This window comes from Plecotus auritus, assembly GCF_963455305.1.
Source record: "Plecotus auritus genome assembly, chromosome: 8".
In the NCBI taxonomy this organism is placed as follows: Eukaryota; Metazoa; Chordata; class Mammalia; order Chiroptera; family Vespertilionidae; genus Plecotus; species Plecotus auritus.
This window is the reverse complement of record NC_137782.1, coordinates 141275162-141290466: the sequence shown is the minus strand read 5'-3', so window position 1 is coordinate 141290466 and position 15305 is coordinate 141275162. Positions and strand designations below refer to the sequence as shown.

Here is a 15305-nt window from a genome sequence, read left to right as displayed (position 1 = left end):
GTGTACTGGTTAGAACTGGGGCTCAATTTTGCCGTTATTTTGTTAGTAAAAATAGAAAGATGAGTGAAAATGGAACCAGATTTTAATAGATACAGAGCATGCATTGACAAATTTAAAGCGATGTCAGTGCTTTTTTTTTTTTTAAAGTTTTCAGTCTTTGAGACATTTAAAGTCACAACAGGAGCCCCCAAACCTCTTTATACCACTCCTCCTGTCTGTTTCCACCCCAGATACATTCTGCCTACTTCTTGGGAGAATCGTATATCAGGGTCATCGGCCAGCCGTGGGCAAACTACGGCCCGCGGGCCGAATCCGGCCCGTTCGGCTGTTCTATCCGGCCCACGGAGCCGAAAGAGCGGAGGGTTCTCTTGCTCTCCCCTCCGCTCCTTTACTTTGAATTTATATTAGTTCACACAAACACTCCATCCATGCTTTTGTTCTGGCCCTCTGGTCCAGTTTAAGAACCCATTGTGGCCCTCGAGTCAAAAAGTTTGCCCATCCCTGCCTTAGAACTTCTCCTCTGCTTAAAAGTTTTCCTTGGCTCTTCACTCCCCTAAAGAATAGAATCACAACTCTATTCCTGGCATTTAAAAATGGCGAATTGGACTTCAACCTGGCTTTTTGCCCTTGCCTTGCACTTACCCAGAACAAACCTTGGACTACAAGTTTACAAATACACTTTGCATATTTTTTCTCTCACACTCTTCCCCTGGTTAAAGTGCCCTTTCCATCCTTCCTTTCTCCTTACCACCTGTCCACTTTCTACCAACCCTTCAAGCCTCAAGTTCACATGGCACTGTTGCTTCAAAAGGTTATCTGCTCAGTCGCACAAAATGTGCCTTAATGGAAACATAGACTTTGACGTCGAATGAATTTTATATCACATACTAGCTGCTTGACCTTGGGTAATTTACTTAATTTCAATTTAGTAATCTCACTCCCTTTAAAGTGGAGGTTATAATATTAATTCCATGTAGTTGTAAGAATTAAGTGCATTATGTATAAGTTGGCATGCAGTTGGCATCCAATAAATAATAATAATTTTCTTTCTCCCTCCTGAGCTCCCCACATTTGTACATCATGTATTGCCAAGTTACAATACCTTTTCTCTACGTATATATTTGTTGTCTTATGAACCGGTTTTCAAGTCCCCTTTCCATAGTGATGGTTCCAGATACTACTTTGTGTCTGTCATGATGCAGAACAAAAGGATCCACACATGGTAGACATGATTTGCTAGAGTTTTTAGATGTTTTCCCCCAAAATGAAGGTAACAGAAAAATATTTTTCTCCTCTATTACCTTTCCACACATTGTTCTTTGACATTATCACCAGGAACATCAGGAACCAGTCTTAACATTTCTGAAATTGGTCTTAGATTTTTCTCCTAATACATTTTTTAAAAAATATATTTTACTGATATTTTACAGAGAGGAAGGGAGAGGGATAGAGAGCTAGAAACATCGATGAGAGAGAAACATCGGTCAGCTGCCTCTTGCACACCTCCCACTGGGGATGTGCCCGCAACCAATGTACATGCCCTTGACCGGAATCGAACCCGGGACCCTTGAGTCCGCAGGCCGGCGCTCTATCCACTGAGCCAAACCGGTTTCGGCATCCTAATACATTTTTTTAAAGAAAGTTATACTTGATCAGGGAGCCTGAGCGCCCGCCCCCACCCCTCGCCCCCAGTAAACTAGAAGAGTGACAATCAATATGAGACATGTGCCAGGTTACAGGGAAAAGAACACTAGAACTCAAAAGACTGGAATGGTACCTTTTAGTTTGAGTCAAGTGGAGTCCTCCACTCTGTTTGAACAGCAGTGAAGTGGTTGTTTGATTTCAAGTCTAAGTGGAATACCTACCATACTATCTGGTCATAGTTGTGATGTGGGGTGCACTGTTGTTTCTCTGGCTGTGGATGGGAGAGATAATCCTTAGAAAGTTGTCTTGTATTTTCTGGGCCTTGGAACATGTGAGGTTTTCCAAGCCATGAGCCTTTTCCATGACCCAGTGGCAGCACCTCCTATCGGGGTTCAGACACTCCCAAGAATATAGGAAATCCTTTCGGGCAGTTCTTGGTAACAAGTTCATGGATGGCAGGAATTATTAAGTATTTTTCTGTGCATTATATCCCTTAAAGACGGGTTCCTTAAGTGATTATAATTTATATAAATACTAGAAGCATAAACCGTTCATAACTTGATCCAAGGGTAAACCTATGTTTTCATTATAGGCATGTGAATTCAAACACACCCATGTACACCCAGCAGAGTAGCATCAGAAATGAAATATACAGCTCCTTGCGTGTGAGCGTCTAACTGCATAACTGACAGAAGGATCCATGCTGTTTTCTGGGTGATCAAATTGGGTATATAACAAGAATTCAAAACAAAACAAAAACACAAAAAAGGATATGGTTTCTGGGGTAATGCCTACTTTAAATGCAATGTTTATATTAAATACATATGAATTACTTAACATGAACGCCATTAAACTTTGCTAATATCTAGTTAATTATGACATAAAACCTGCCTTCTTAAAATTTAAGAATAAAATTAGAATATGACTGTGAAATTCATATTTTATACTTTTTAGGCTTCTGTCTTAACAGTAAACTGCATGAGAAAAATGTTGTAAAGGTTAGTGAGAGAAAGTGTCTATGTCTTTGTGACATTTGCCAGAGAAAATTGTATATGTACTGAAATTTCAGTTAACTGGCTCTCAGTTGGCTTTTTTATTTATGTGGGTTAAAAATAAAAGTAATACCTATAATATTTTTTAAAAATTTAAACTGTCCAGGAGGCACAGAAATGAAAAGTAAAAGTTCCTCTTAACCAACAACTTCATTCCCCTTGGAAACCACTTCTAGCTTTCTTTTTCTTCTTTCTCTCTTTCCCTCCCTTAGGCTTTCCCGCCAGCTCTCTCTTTTTTCTTCTCCCTCTCTTTTTCTTCTTTTATATTCAGTTATCTTGTCAGGTGGTAAAATTACTCTTTTATTTTCTGAGTTATCAATCCTAGGCTTCTAAGATGATTGTCTACTATGAAAGGCACATTCATTTTACACAATCACTGCCTTCCACGTCCTCTTACTTCCCAGCATTCAGATTTTTGTCAAGTTTCATAACACATACATTCCATTCTGTAGTCATCATTAAGCCTTTCTCCTTTGTCTTTCTCTTTTTAACCATCGGATGATTCTACACATTTTAATCCAATAAAAGAGTATATAAATAATGTTCAGCACAGTACTATGAATTCTGGTTGGGCTTAGGCAGTGTAAATGTAGTAATATTTCACTAAACTCCCACCACTGGAAGGAAGGGCTCTCAAGCTTCCATGTCCGAGGAATATATATTTAAATCTCAGCATGTTTTTTTCTCTTAATTTCCAGGTACTTTTCCCATGTTTTGTTTGTTTATTTGTTTGTTTTGTTTTTTTATAAACAGAGTATTCTTCATGGATATCATATTCTTTCAAATCTCTTTGAAGATAATTAATTTTTTAGTTTTCTTTTGTTTGCTGAACAATATCTTTTCTCCAATAACACATCTGTTCTGCAATTTTTTCTTGGTCCTTTCATATTTTTGGTGTCAAACATGGTGATCCTCCATGTGTGCATATGTGTGTTTCCTCTGCAGCTGGCCAGGTTTCCAGCAGACCTCCCCTTCACACGGATGCACTGTGTGTTGGCCGGGTTTTCTGAAGGAGGGGTGGGCACTGAGCAGGCAGCCACTGCAGCGACTTCCACAACCCACAAATACGGGGCCTTCATTTTGGCCTTGGAGCACTTGATTTTCTCTTTGCTCCTCGGTTGCTGGTGAGAAGGTCTACATGACATCCAGCTCAGCTCTGTTTCTCTTAGTTCCACCTCTCTCGCTGGGCTTACTTACACAGTCATATCACCCCCTTTCTTTAGGAAGAAATTCTTGTTGTTTTTTTCTTGGGAAGAGACTATTGTTCATGTCACACACTGGAGATGGAGGAGGGGGAAAAAGACCTCCATGGTTTAGCTGTTCAGAAAATAATTCTTTAACTCCCTCCTTGCTGACAGCCCCAAAACTCTCTGAACCCAATGACTCAACTTGGGCTGATACTTCCTCTGAAGTTTTGGGCTGCCATTTTCCTTCTAGTCTTTTCTCCATTAAGTTACTCCCATTTTCTTTGAATAAATTTTCTCCAACTTTATAGTTGGCTTCTGGGTTGCTTTCTTATTTTCCAGAACTCTTAGGGTTTTGTTCTTTGGGAAACAAAATCCTCTCCTGCCATTTTAGTGTACTTGGAAAGACAGGGAAGGTAAACATGAGAACTTGGTTTGCTTTCTTGAGCTGGAATCAAGATCACGCGCTGACCTGACAGAACTGTGCTTTACAGAGATGACTCTGCCAGTCCTTGGAGGGGAGAAGTGGGAGAAACTGAGGCAGAGAGACTGGGTTTTACACTAGATTGGGTACAAGATAGTGAAGGTTTCAACTAGGATAGTTACAGATAAAAATAGATGAAACCATATTAGATATTTTAAAAACTAGTCTTAATTTTAGGATCCATAGGAAAATAATGCTATATATTGAAACAAAAAATTCTAGAGATGCCCTGGGAACAGTTGCATCTTAAACATTTATGTGTACCATCCTGGACAATGAGAGACATTTGAAATAATAAACCTGAGGTATGGCAAAATCCTTAATAATGAAAGTAAGAACTCATTATGCTAACTAGACTGCATTTTCTAGGACGGGTCTAAAGAATACTTTATGGCTAAAAGAATAAGGTTTTAAAGTAATAAAGCCTTTTGTTAACCAGTCTTCAAGAATTCAGAGACATTTGCATCTGTTTTTTATTTGTTTGCTTATTTTTAATTTTCAGTTGGGAAGGTGATATGATGGAAAGTCTATCTTTATTCAGTTATGTGACTAAAACTTAAAACTAGATTAGCAAGAATGCAAAGTGACTCAATTTATTTCCTATTTTCATCAGTGGTCTGTATATCTGCTTGTATTGAAAATAAAAAAAGTCCCGACAAATGCTTAAAACAATTTTTCTAGTTTCTTTGGTGCTGTTAACATATTTTTAAATATTTTAATGTATTGTATAAACTTTGAGCAGTAGAAGAGCAGTAAGAAGAGATGAAACCAGATCATGTTTAGTATGATTACCATTATCATCCGATAGAAAGAAAAATAGAATAATCTTACATATTATGGGTTTATTAAAAATGCAACTTTGTCAAGGGAAATTTTATTTCCATAATAGTTCAGTAGTTACTCCATCACAATGTAAAATGGTGTGGGCATAATTATTAATTACATTCTTAGTGAAATATATATATTCCATTTGCAGATATGCACTTCATAATTTCTTGTGCTCATAATTTGCATATTGTCACACAGTTTCCTTTTCTCCTAATAATAAAATAAATGCAAAATGATTTATGAAATTTTTGAGTCTTTTTCCTTTCTTTTATTCAATCATTAAGAATATTCTAGTAGACTTTTTTTTTAGGAAAAAAAATCTATTTCCATAGATTTCTGTGTGTTTGTTGTAGGGGAATGTTTTCTTTCATTTACTCATCTCTTTCTTTTTTTCCTGCCTCTTTGTTTATTTCAGTCAATAAATAGATGAAAAGAAAATGCCTGCATAACAAAAATGCAAAGTGTATTTTTGTTTGCTAGTTGATAAATTATGTAGAGAAGATGTGGGGGATGATAAAAATATAACCTGAATTTGCAAAGCACTTTTTCAAACTTTCTAAAGCAGCGCAGGCATACTGTGTCCTATTCTGGCTTCTTAGTGGTCCTATGAGTTAGTAAACTATTACTTTCCTGGGATGGGGACTAGAAAGCTCATATGCGCCCTGGCCGGTTTTGCTCAGTGGATAGAGCGTCGGCCTGCGGACTCAAGGGTCCCGGGTTCGATTCCGGTCAAGGGCATGTACCTTGGTTGCGGGCACATCTCCAGTAGGGGGTGTGCAGGAGGCAGCTGATTGGTGTTTCTCTCTCATCGATGTTTCTAACTCTCTATCCCTCTCCCTTCCTCTCTGTAAAAAATCAATAAAATATATTTTTAAAAAAAGAAAGCTCATATGCAGAGAGTTTAAGTGACACACTCAAAGCTGACTGTGGTACAGACAAGTCTTGCCTCACATCTCCTACTTCTCATTTTGGGAATTACTACTATTAACAAAGCACAAAAGCAGAGTCTATAGCTGGCAATAAATGAGCAAAGACATAAGTAAATATTTATTCTTTTCAGCAACTTTCTTAATTGATACTAAGCCCCAGTATCATTATATTGGTTGTGCTGATATGTTGATTGGCAATCACTCTGATTATTTAAAATGGCAAAATAAACAGATTCATTGTGTGTTATGCAAATACATGGCCCGTATTATAGAATCTAGAAACTGGAGAGAGGCCTCTGCAAGGTCTAGCATCCTGATTTTATTTTTATTTTAAAAAAAAATATATATATATTTTTATTGATGTCCAAGAGGAAGTGAGAGGGAGAGAGAGATAGAAACATCAATGATGAGAGAGAATCATTTATCAGCTGCCTCCTGCAATCCCCACCCCCTCACTGGAGATTGAGCCTGCAACATGGGCATGTGCCTTAACTGGGAATTGAACCCGTGACCTCCTTCCTGGTTCATAAGTCAAAGCTCAACCGTTGAGCCACTCAAGTCTGGCTAGCATCCTGATTTTAAACATGAAGAGATCAAGGCTTAGAAAGGCCCAATGACTTGTCCAGGTTACACTGTATCAGTGTTAGAATCACTAATAAAAATTGAGGTTACTTCCAGATTTTTCTTCCAGTTATATCTTCCTATTCTATAATTATTTCCCAAATCATTGAAAAAACTAGAGCTCCTTACCAGGAAATTTATAGCTCTACTAAGCCATTAATGAGATAGGAATAGAATATAATTTCTGGTATGCATTTTTAAAAAATTAAGTTAGAGGGGTGGAAGAAAAAAAATGAAAATGTCTTCTAGGCCCTTCTGCAAAGTGTAGTCAGGGACCATCAGCATCACCATCATCAGGCGGCATTGAGATCCCCCAGCTCCAGGCACACCAGTCAAATCAGCCCATCCCCCAGGATGTCTGTGCACAGTACAGTTGGGAATCTCTGCTCCAGATTAACAGAGTAAGAATAGTAAATGTTTTGTTTGCTCTTACCCTATCAATTCTTTTTTTCATATGCAAAAATGTCTAAGTTACAAGTTGTCAAGATTTGGCTTTCCAAAAAAAAAGTTGAAGTGGCTATCTAGCTTCTACAAATTATTCTTTGATACATTAGAACCCTTTGTAAGAAATCTCTCCCCCAGAATTATAAAAGGTTGTATTTTTTAAAATTGTCTTCTATATGTCACTTATAGAAGTATATAAAGTGCCATTCTATGAAAAAATTAATATATTTTATTCTAGATATATTTTATGATGGTAAGGATCCTTTGTTTTAAATACATGTGTTATCAAATGTTTTAAAAAATATTTTTTATTTATTTCAGAGAGGAAGGGAGTGGGAGAGAGAGATAGAAACATCAATGATGAGCCGAAACCGGTTTGGCTCAGTGGGTAGAGCGTCGGCCTGTGGACTGAAGGGTCCAGGGTTCGATTCCGGTCAAGGGCATGTACCTTGGTTGCGGGCACATCCCCAGTGGGAGGTGTGCAGGAGGCAGCTGATCGATGTTTCTCTCTCATCGATGTTTCTAGCTCTCTATCCCTCTCCCTTCCTCTCTGTAAAATATCAATAAAATATATTTAAAAAAAAAAAAAGAAACATCAATGATGAGAGAGAATCATTGATCTATTGCCTCCTGCATGTCCTCTACTGAGTATTGAGACAGGAACCCAGACATGTGTCCTGACTGGAATCAAACTGTGACCTCCTGACTCATAGGTCGATGCCTAACCACTGAGCAACACCAGCCAGGCCAGATGTTTTCAATTTTATCATCAGTTTGTATAAGGTTTAGTCTTATAGGTTCAATCTGTGTTTTTGAGATTATAGTGTATAAAGCTCAAAAAGCATAAATTTTGTCTCCAAAATTTTAGAGATAAATGAAGGCAATATGAAATTAATGTGTTGGTTTTTTTTTTATGTAAGCAAATGACCTCCATTGACAAAACATTTACCTTAGTGCAATGTAGACTAGTGATATTGGACTTTAAAGTTAACATTAATTTTTCCCAGTGTTTGTGAAGTATTTTCACAAAATGTAAATTCAGAAGAGGCTAAACTAATGAAAGAGCAGTTTGGTATTTTTGTGGTCCCAATCTGATCATTTCCCTCTTTTGTAACTAGATTTTCAGGTTACAAGTAGTGAGGTGAGAGAAACAGGGTCTGACCAGTGCTTTAGGGGATGGATAGGATTTGAATAAGTGGAGAGGTCTGGGAAGCATCTGGGTTTTGTGGGGCCTGAAGTGTGAAAACTGCCAGGTCCCTTTTAAAAAGAAATAGTGCAAATTTAAAAAGAAATAGTGCAAATTATAACTACAAAAATGAGTACAAAGTCTATGCATGTACGTCCTGGTGTATCTGTCTCTGGGAAGGCATTCTGAGTGTATGGAACAATATGAACAAAGGAACAGGGGTTGAAACACATCAGTGGCTATAGAGGTCTCCATGCAGAAGACCACAGAAGAACTTGTTCAATCCATTGTCACTATTCAAGGCAGGGGGATTTCCTAGAGGTGAAGAAGGTATAGAATATAGGGAGAATTAGTCTTATCACCATCACTGCAGTAAATAACCCCCGTCACCTCATGCTTTGCCCACCCCTGCAGCTGTCCCCCTGCCTTGTAGGTCATTCCCAGGGTTTAGGAACTGATGAGTGGTCTGACTTTTTTTCAAATGTTACTAAGTTCCAGGTGGGAGAAGCAGCTTAAAAACAAACCCTGGCTCTGATGGTGAAGTGACAGGGTTCCCTTGAGGATGGGGGTGACTAAGTTTATTTTGCCCCAGCTTTAAAATAAAAGTATCAGCCCTAACCGGTTTGGCTCAGTGGATAGAGCGTCGGCCTGCGGACTGAAGGGTCCCAGGTTCGATTCTGGTCAAGGGCATGTATGTTGGTTGTGGGCACATACCCAGTAGGGAGTATGCAGGAGGCAGCTGATTGATGTTTCTAACTCTCTATCCCTCTCCCTTCCTCTCTGTAAAAAATATCAATAAAATATATTTTAAAAATAAATAAGAAAATAATAAAATGAAAGTATCAGAGGCAAGAAAAATATTTTCAGGGGAAACAGAGGATGATGTATGCATATGAAGTGGCCTGTGCTTCTTTCACTAGCTGTTTATGTGAGTGGATTGGTTTTTTTCCTGGTGTGCATGCAACAACAGCAGTTGTGTGTTACTAGATTCTAACACATCGAAAGGAATTTCAAACCTTTGCTCCCTTGCCCCAATGCTTAATAATATCCCCCCCTCCAATTAATTTGAATTCTCAAAAATTATTTTTATTCATTTAAAAATTAGATAGCCCTTTGAAAAATTGCCAAGTGATTGGGCTTAAAAAATAGTGATCCTAGCAATGCTTGGGGATCTGTAGACTGATGAAATAAGCTAATGAATGTGTTTAGGATGTGCCAGAATAATAAGATTCTCAACAACTACTGGCTGAGAAAATTCTGTACTTCTAAATCCCAGAGGGCAAATCATGTCTCTCTTATTCATCACAGTCTTGGGAGCTCCTAATTTTAAACTAGTGTGTAGGTGTCTCTCTGCTCACAATAGAACAAGTGAATCAATAAGAGATGAATAGTTTGGGAAGATTTCAACCACTGCTGCACCTACTTTCATTATACACAGGGCACAGATGCATCAAGGTCAAGAGTTACTTGTAGACACTGCGATTGGGTCCAAGAGAAGCTTCCTCTCAAGTGGCGTTCTCTTGAAATGTATTTGTAAACACACAGCAATTTAGACTAACAAAGGCAATCCACTTTACTAATATATTTGCAGTGGCAGAAGAGATGCTCAAATTCAGGATTCAAATGCAAAGCCAAAGGAGAGACAGGAATTTAAAAATCAAAACAAAACAAAACCTCACTCACCAACTTGTATGGTTGGTTCCCCTAGTCTCTGCTCCCCTTGAACTTCCCTCATTCTCAAACGTTTCCTGCCCTATTAGTTAAATCCCAAATTACCACTTCAATTTATCAGCCGGGCACAGTCTCATAGAACAGATCCTAATCCCAGTGTCAGCACCACTCTGCAAGGGCTCCTGCCTGCACTTGGTACTGGGTTATCCTGGATACAGCTCCCTGCCTAACTCGGTGGCCCTCACAAGGGGGCGCTTCCAGCCCGCAGGCAATGCAAATGAGCACAGGAAATATTACATTAATTTCTAGGCACTGCGAATGAGAGTTAGAATGAATCCCTAACTAAATTGGTAGGGAGCAGCTAGGTGACTGCCTTGGCATTCCTGGGTAAGGCGCCTCTCTGCTGATTGACAGGTTGTCTGCTTGGGAGCAGAGGAAAAGGCTGAGAGTTTAAACTTTGCTCCCACCAACGTGGCTTTCTCTTGAGCAAGGAAAAGCATCACCATAGTCACTTTCTCTTAAAATCCTGCTCTATTTTATATGGACACACACACACACACACAATTATAATACTTATCTGTATATATGCACGTGTGTGTGTGTGTGTGTGTGTGTGTGTGTGTGTGTGTCCATAGGGATTTTAAATGGCCTGGGTGCCTGGGTTTGGGAAGGGCTTGGTGGACAGCAGCTTTGTTAGGAGCACTCTCTGCCTATGCAAATCCTGTTGTGCCATAATCCCATCTGTCTGCCTCCATGAAACAGACATTTGTGTTTTCTGGAACCGCCATGATGCTCATTGAGAGGCATGAGAGCAAGGTTTATAGACGCATGTCCTCCAGGCTAAAACCGGCTAGGTTAACACCCGACTCTGCCCCTACTTTCTGTGTGTTCCTGAACAAATTTCAGAACCCTCTGTGCCCCAGTTTCTTCATCTGGTAAAGGGGGATAATGATAGTACTAGTAACATATGATTAGGATATTTGAAATGATGAAAGGAGATAACACAGTACATGTTACATTGCATATAACAAATATAGAATAAATATCAGCTGTTTTTTCTTATGGTATTATCAGGAAACAATAGAATATTTTATATAATTAAACACAATTTAGGGAAGCTTCGTGTTCCCTAAATTGCCTAAAGGCTATTAAAAGTGGAGCAGGGAACTCCATCCCTGGTCTGTCTGACACAGAATCCCTTGTTATCCACCTGTTTGCTGACCTCTGTTTTCCTGTGTATTAGTAATGCTTGTCTTCTTATCCAAGACCCTCCCTTATACTTCGAGGCACTGTCTACTGTGCTTCTTGCCACATGGAGCCTAGAGGATGAGTAATAAAGATGCATGGATGGATTGATTTATTAGTGCACCCCTGCCTATGATGCTACTGACCATTTCTTAGACTTCTGATGAGATACTTCCTTAGTACCTGTCATAAAACGTTTATCTTACAAGCTGTCTTAACTCATATCTTTTTCTCCATTTCACATAGTTCTATTATATTCTACCTGTTTGTTGAGATTGCTTTCTAATTGGGTATAGCATGGCCAAATGAATTCTAAGTTGCATTTTTTTTCATAATCCTCCTGAATTTCTCTTGCCCTTCAAGGAATAGTAAATAATTATGTACACAGCAGAGAGTCCACATATAAACAAATTGAATAATCGGAGGAGCCATTTGCCTTTTTACTGGCTGGTGTTTGGCACTCAAATGGTTTTAATAAACGTGATGGTGAGGAAAGTGTGTAGTTATGTTGCTTATGTCTTATTTGTCCTTATTGTTGCAATTGATACTACAGACCACTTCTCTCTCCTTGAAGCCTCTTCTCCCTTGAACGTCAGTGACACCAGATTTTGTGGGTTTCTCCTGCCTCTGGGCATCCTCTTGGATACACTCCTTATACCCGCTCCTTAAATGGCCACTTCTCAGGGCTCCCCTGTCTCTAAAGCTGCTGCCCAGCTACTCTCATTCACACCCATGACCCTCCCTGCCACACCCAATAGGGTTTCCCCCAAACTTCAACCCCGCATGTCTTGTGAGCACAAAACCTAGGTACCCAACTGACCGCCAAATGATTTATCCCTCTCACTATACCACAAAATCACCATGTCCAAAGCTGACCTAATTTCCATGCCACGTAAGTCAGGTTATGCCTCTTCCATGGCAAGTATTCTTTAGTGGCGAGCATCCCATCAATGTCAGGGCAAAGACAGGCACCAAGCACCGAGCGCTGTAGCACATTCACAGGGAATGCAAGTCAAGACCTGGTTCTGGCCCATTCTGCCAGCCTTTATGTACTACACTTCACACATTTCCTGTTTCTGCAGTTAAGATGGCTGGCCTGCACTTGACCAAGCATATCTCTCTCTCTCTCTCTCTCTCTCTCTCTCTCTCTCTCTCTCTCTCTCTCTCTCTCTCAATCTTGCTCTGAGTGGTGGAATGTAGGGCAGTTATTAAGCATGAGGACTCCTGAAGCCTGACAAAGTTGAAATCTAGGCTCTGTGTGACATTGGACAGATCACCTCACCTCTCTGGTTCTCACTTTCCTCAACTCTAAAGGAGAATATTATAGTATCTACTATATAGGATCATTGAAATGGATGAAGCGCAGAGAATAGCAAGTGCTCAATATCAAGTAGCTCTTATTTGCTATTCCACGTTATTTAGTCCCCCAACTGCTATTCCCCTGCTGCCTGGTCTAATTAATGTCTTCTTTGTTTTTAAAACTTAGCTTGCATTGCATATCCTGTAAAAAGTTCTCTGACCCTGTCCTCTGGGCTTCCGTTGCACCCTAATCATACCTCTCTGTCACTGCACTTGCCTTAATTGTGTGTAGTTGTTTACCTGGTTGGAGCTCTTCTATCTCTTTCTTCTGCACCAAGTACTTAATCCTGTCTACAGTAATTGTTGAGAGGTTTGTTTAAGAATGTAAGTCAGTGTTTAAAGAAGACTTGAGCTTGAGCCTGGGAGTTAACTACTTACTTGCTCTGTGACTTTGGGCAAGAGAAAGTGAGTTTTCTCACAGGGTTGTTGGAATTATTAAATGCATGTGATTATGCTTTAAGCACTCTGAAAATATTAATTATCTGAACAGCTGAGGATGGAAGTGGCATTTCCACCAGATTCAACCTTGATGTATAAAAGCCCTTTGCCTTTATTGTTCAGCTCTGTGAACAAGTTATTTTTTATTACTTTTCCTCTGCAATGTCACAGCATAGTCACTTTGGCTGAGAGACAGAGGAAAGAAAGAATATTGGGCAGAGGCAGGAAACCGGGTTCTAGTCTGTATTTGTTCTTAACTGCTTTGGTTAAGGAGGTGGTGTATCTGAAACTCAGTGTCTTTATCTGTAACACAGGGCTAGTATAATTTCTTAGGTTCCTCCTGGTAATTATTGTCTAAGATTTGTACCATCTGAATGAATTCTATCGTGATGATTAAACTCTTAGTTATGTAAAATTCTTGAATTCTCATCTTTTCTCCTTTTCTCCATTTCTAGCAAGAAACAAACAAATTAACCAACAAGTGGTTGATTCCAAATAATTTGAAATGTTTTCTAGATGATTTCCAAATCATTTATTTGTGTGGCATGGGCTCCCTGGTGAAAAATAACTTTAGAACGTAATGCCTGATAGTGCTGCCAGAGAAGGAAGAGGGGTAGGAATGGGATGATGATGAATGAGAAGCCTCTGGTCTTTCAAAGACAGAAAATAAAGGATATTTTAATGAGCCATCCCCCCAATTTTTTTAAATTTCTTTATTGATTAAGGTGTTTCATATGTGTCCTTATTCCCCCATTACCTCCCCTCCCCCCCACCCCCACTCATGCCCTCATCCCCCTGTTGTCTGTGTCCATTGGTTAGGCTTATATGCATGCATACAAGTCCTCTGGTTGATCTCTTACTCAACTTTTATTTTAGGTTTTATATCATGAAAAGAAACCACATTGTAAGGTCTGCTTTAGATATAGCCAGTAACCAGAGAAAATGCAACAGAATAATACTAAAGCAGTAGCTGCTACTACGCGGGATCATAGAAGTAAATGAGAAACTTGATCCAATAAGGAGTTCTTGGGTTTCAGAAGAGCAAGGCCAGCCCTAAAAGGATGATGTAGTTTCTAGAGTACTGACTGAACATTTACTCTGTGTGTGAGAGGCATTGTAACAGGTACTTTGTGTGTATCAAATCCAGCAACCCTGTGACAGAGGCATTATCGGTAATACACATTTATCAGATGAAGAAACTGAGGCACAATTGGACAAAGCCACACAGCTAATGACAAGGGCATATGAGATTTGAATTCAGGCTATCTAGTTCCAGAATCTGAATCTTAATCTACCACAGTACACAGCAGTGTTATTATAATTTTAATATTTGAGTGGGACACATTTCCTGGAGAGGGGGTAGAAGCAGGAAGAGGATAGCATGTTTTAAAAGAAAAAAAAAAGGGAAAAGTGGAATTTCCAAAATTCTTATTGCCAAAATCATTATTTATTTTCCTAAATCTTTGAAATGTATGGGGCTTAATTATCCAGTATCCTAAATGATAAGTCAGATGGAAATACCATCTCTGAGGAATGGATTAGGGCACCAGCCCTTTTCAAACCCCCAGGCCTTTGCAAAACTCCATCCTTTGGCACAACCCCAGCCTGCATTGCCTACAAACTGCCCATTTTGCATACCCATTCTTACCCCTTTTGCCTACTTCCCCATGCAATCTTCATCCTTCTACCCAACATAAGCAGCTGGCTCATGGTGGGGTGGAGAGCAGAATTTTGTGGATCACCTGCTGCTTTCCCATACTGCCCACAGTATTGGAATACACGCTCATATATGATTCGACCTTGTCTCTGCTGGATTGGCTCAAGTCGTGACAGGCAGCCCGGACTTACTGATTCTCCAATTTCACAACCACTACCCACAACTTGCTCCTACAGGTAGCCACTGTCCTAATGTTTTAAAATCATCAAATAGCCATCAAACCACAGACACCTTAAAATTGTCCTACTCCAGTGGTCGGCAAACTGCAGCTCGTGAGCCACATGTGGCTCTTTGGCCCCTTGAGTGTGGCTCTTGCACAAAATACCGCATGCGGGTGCGCACGTACAGTGCGATTGAAGGAGTACCCTAATTAGGTTAATTACAATGTACCTACCTATATAGTTTAAGTTTAAAAAATTTGGTTCTCAAAAGAAATTTCAATCGTACTGTTGATATTTGGCTCTGTTGACTAATGAGTTTGCTGACCACTGTCCTACTCTATA

The 15305-nt window shown here is 39.5% G+C and overlaps 1 long non-coding RNA gene across 1 annotated transcript in view; it reads left to right on the top strand.

Annotated features, from left to right (window-relative positions):
• Positions 1 to 15305, top strand: part of LOC308256118 — a 451053-nt gene that overhangs the window by 41329 nt on the left and 394419 nt on the right. The gene's annotated exons all lie outside the window — the stretch shown is intronic.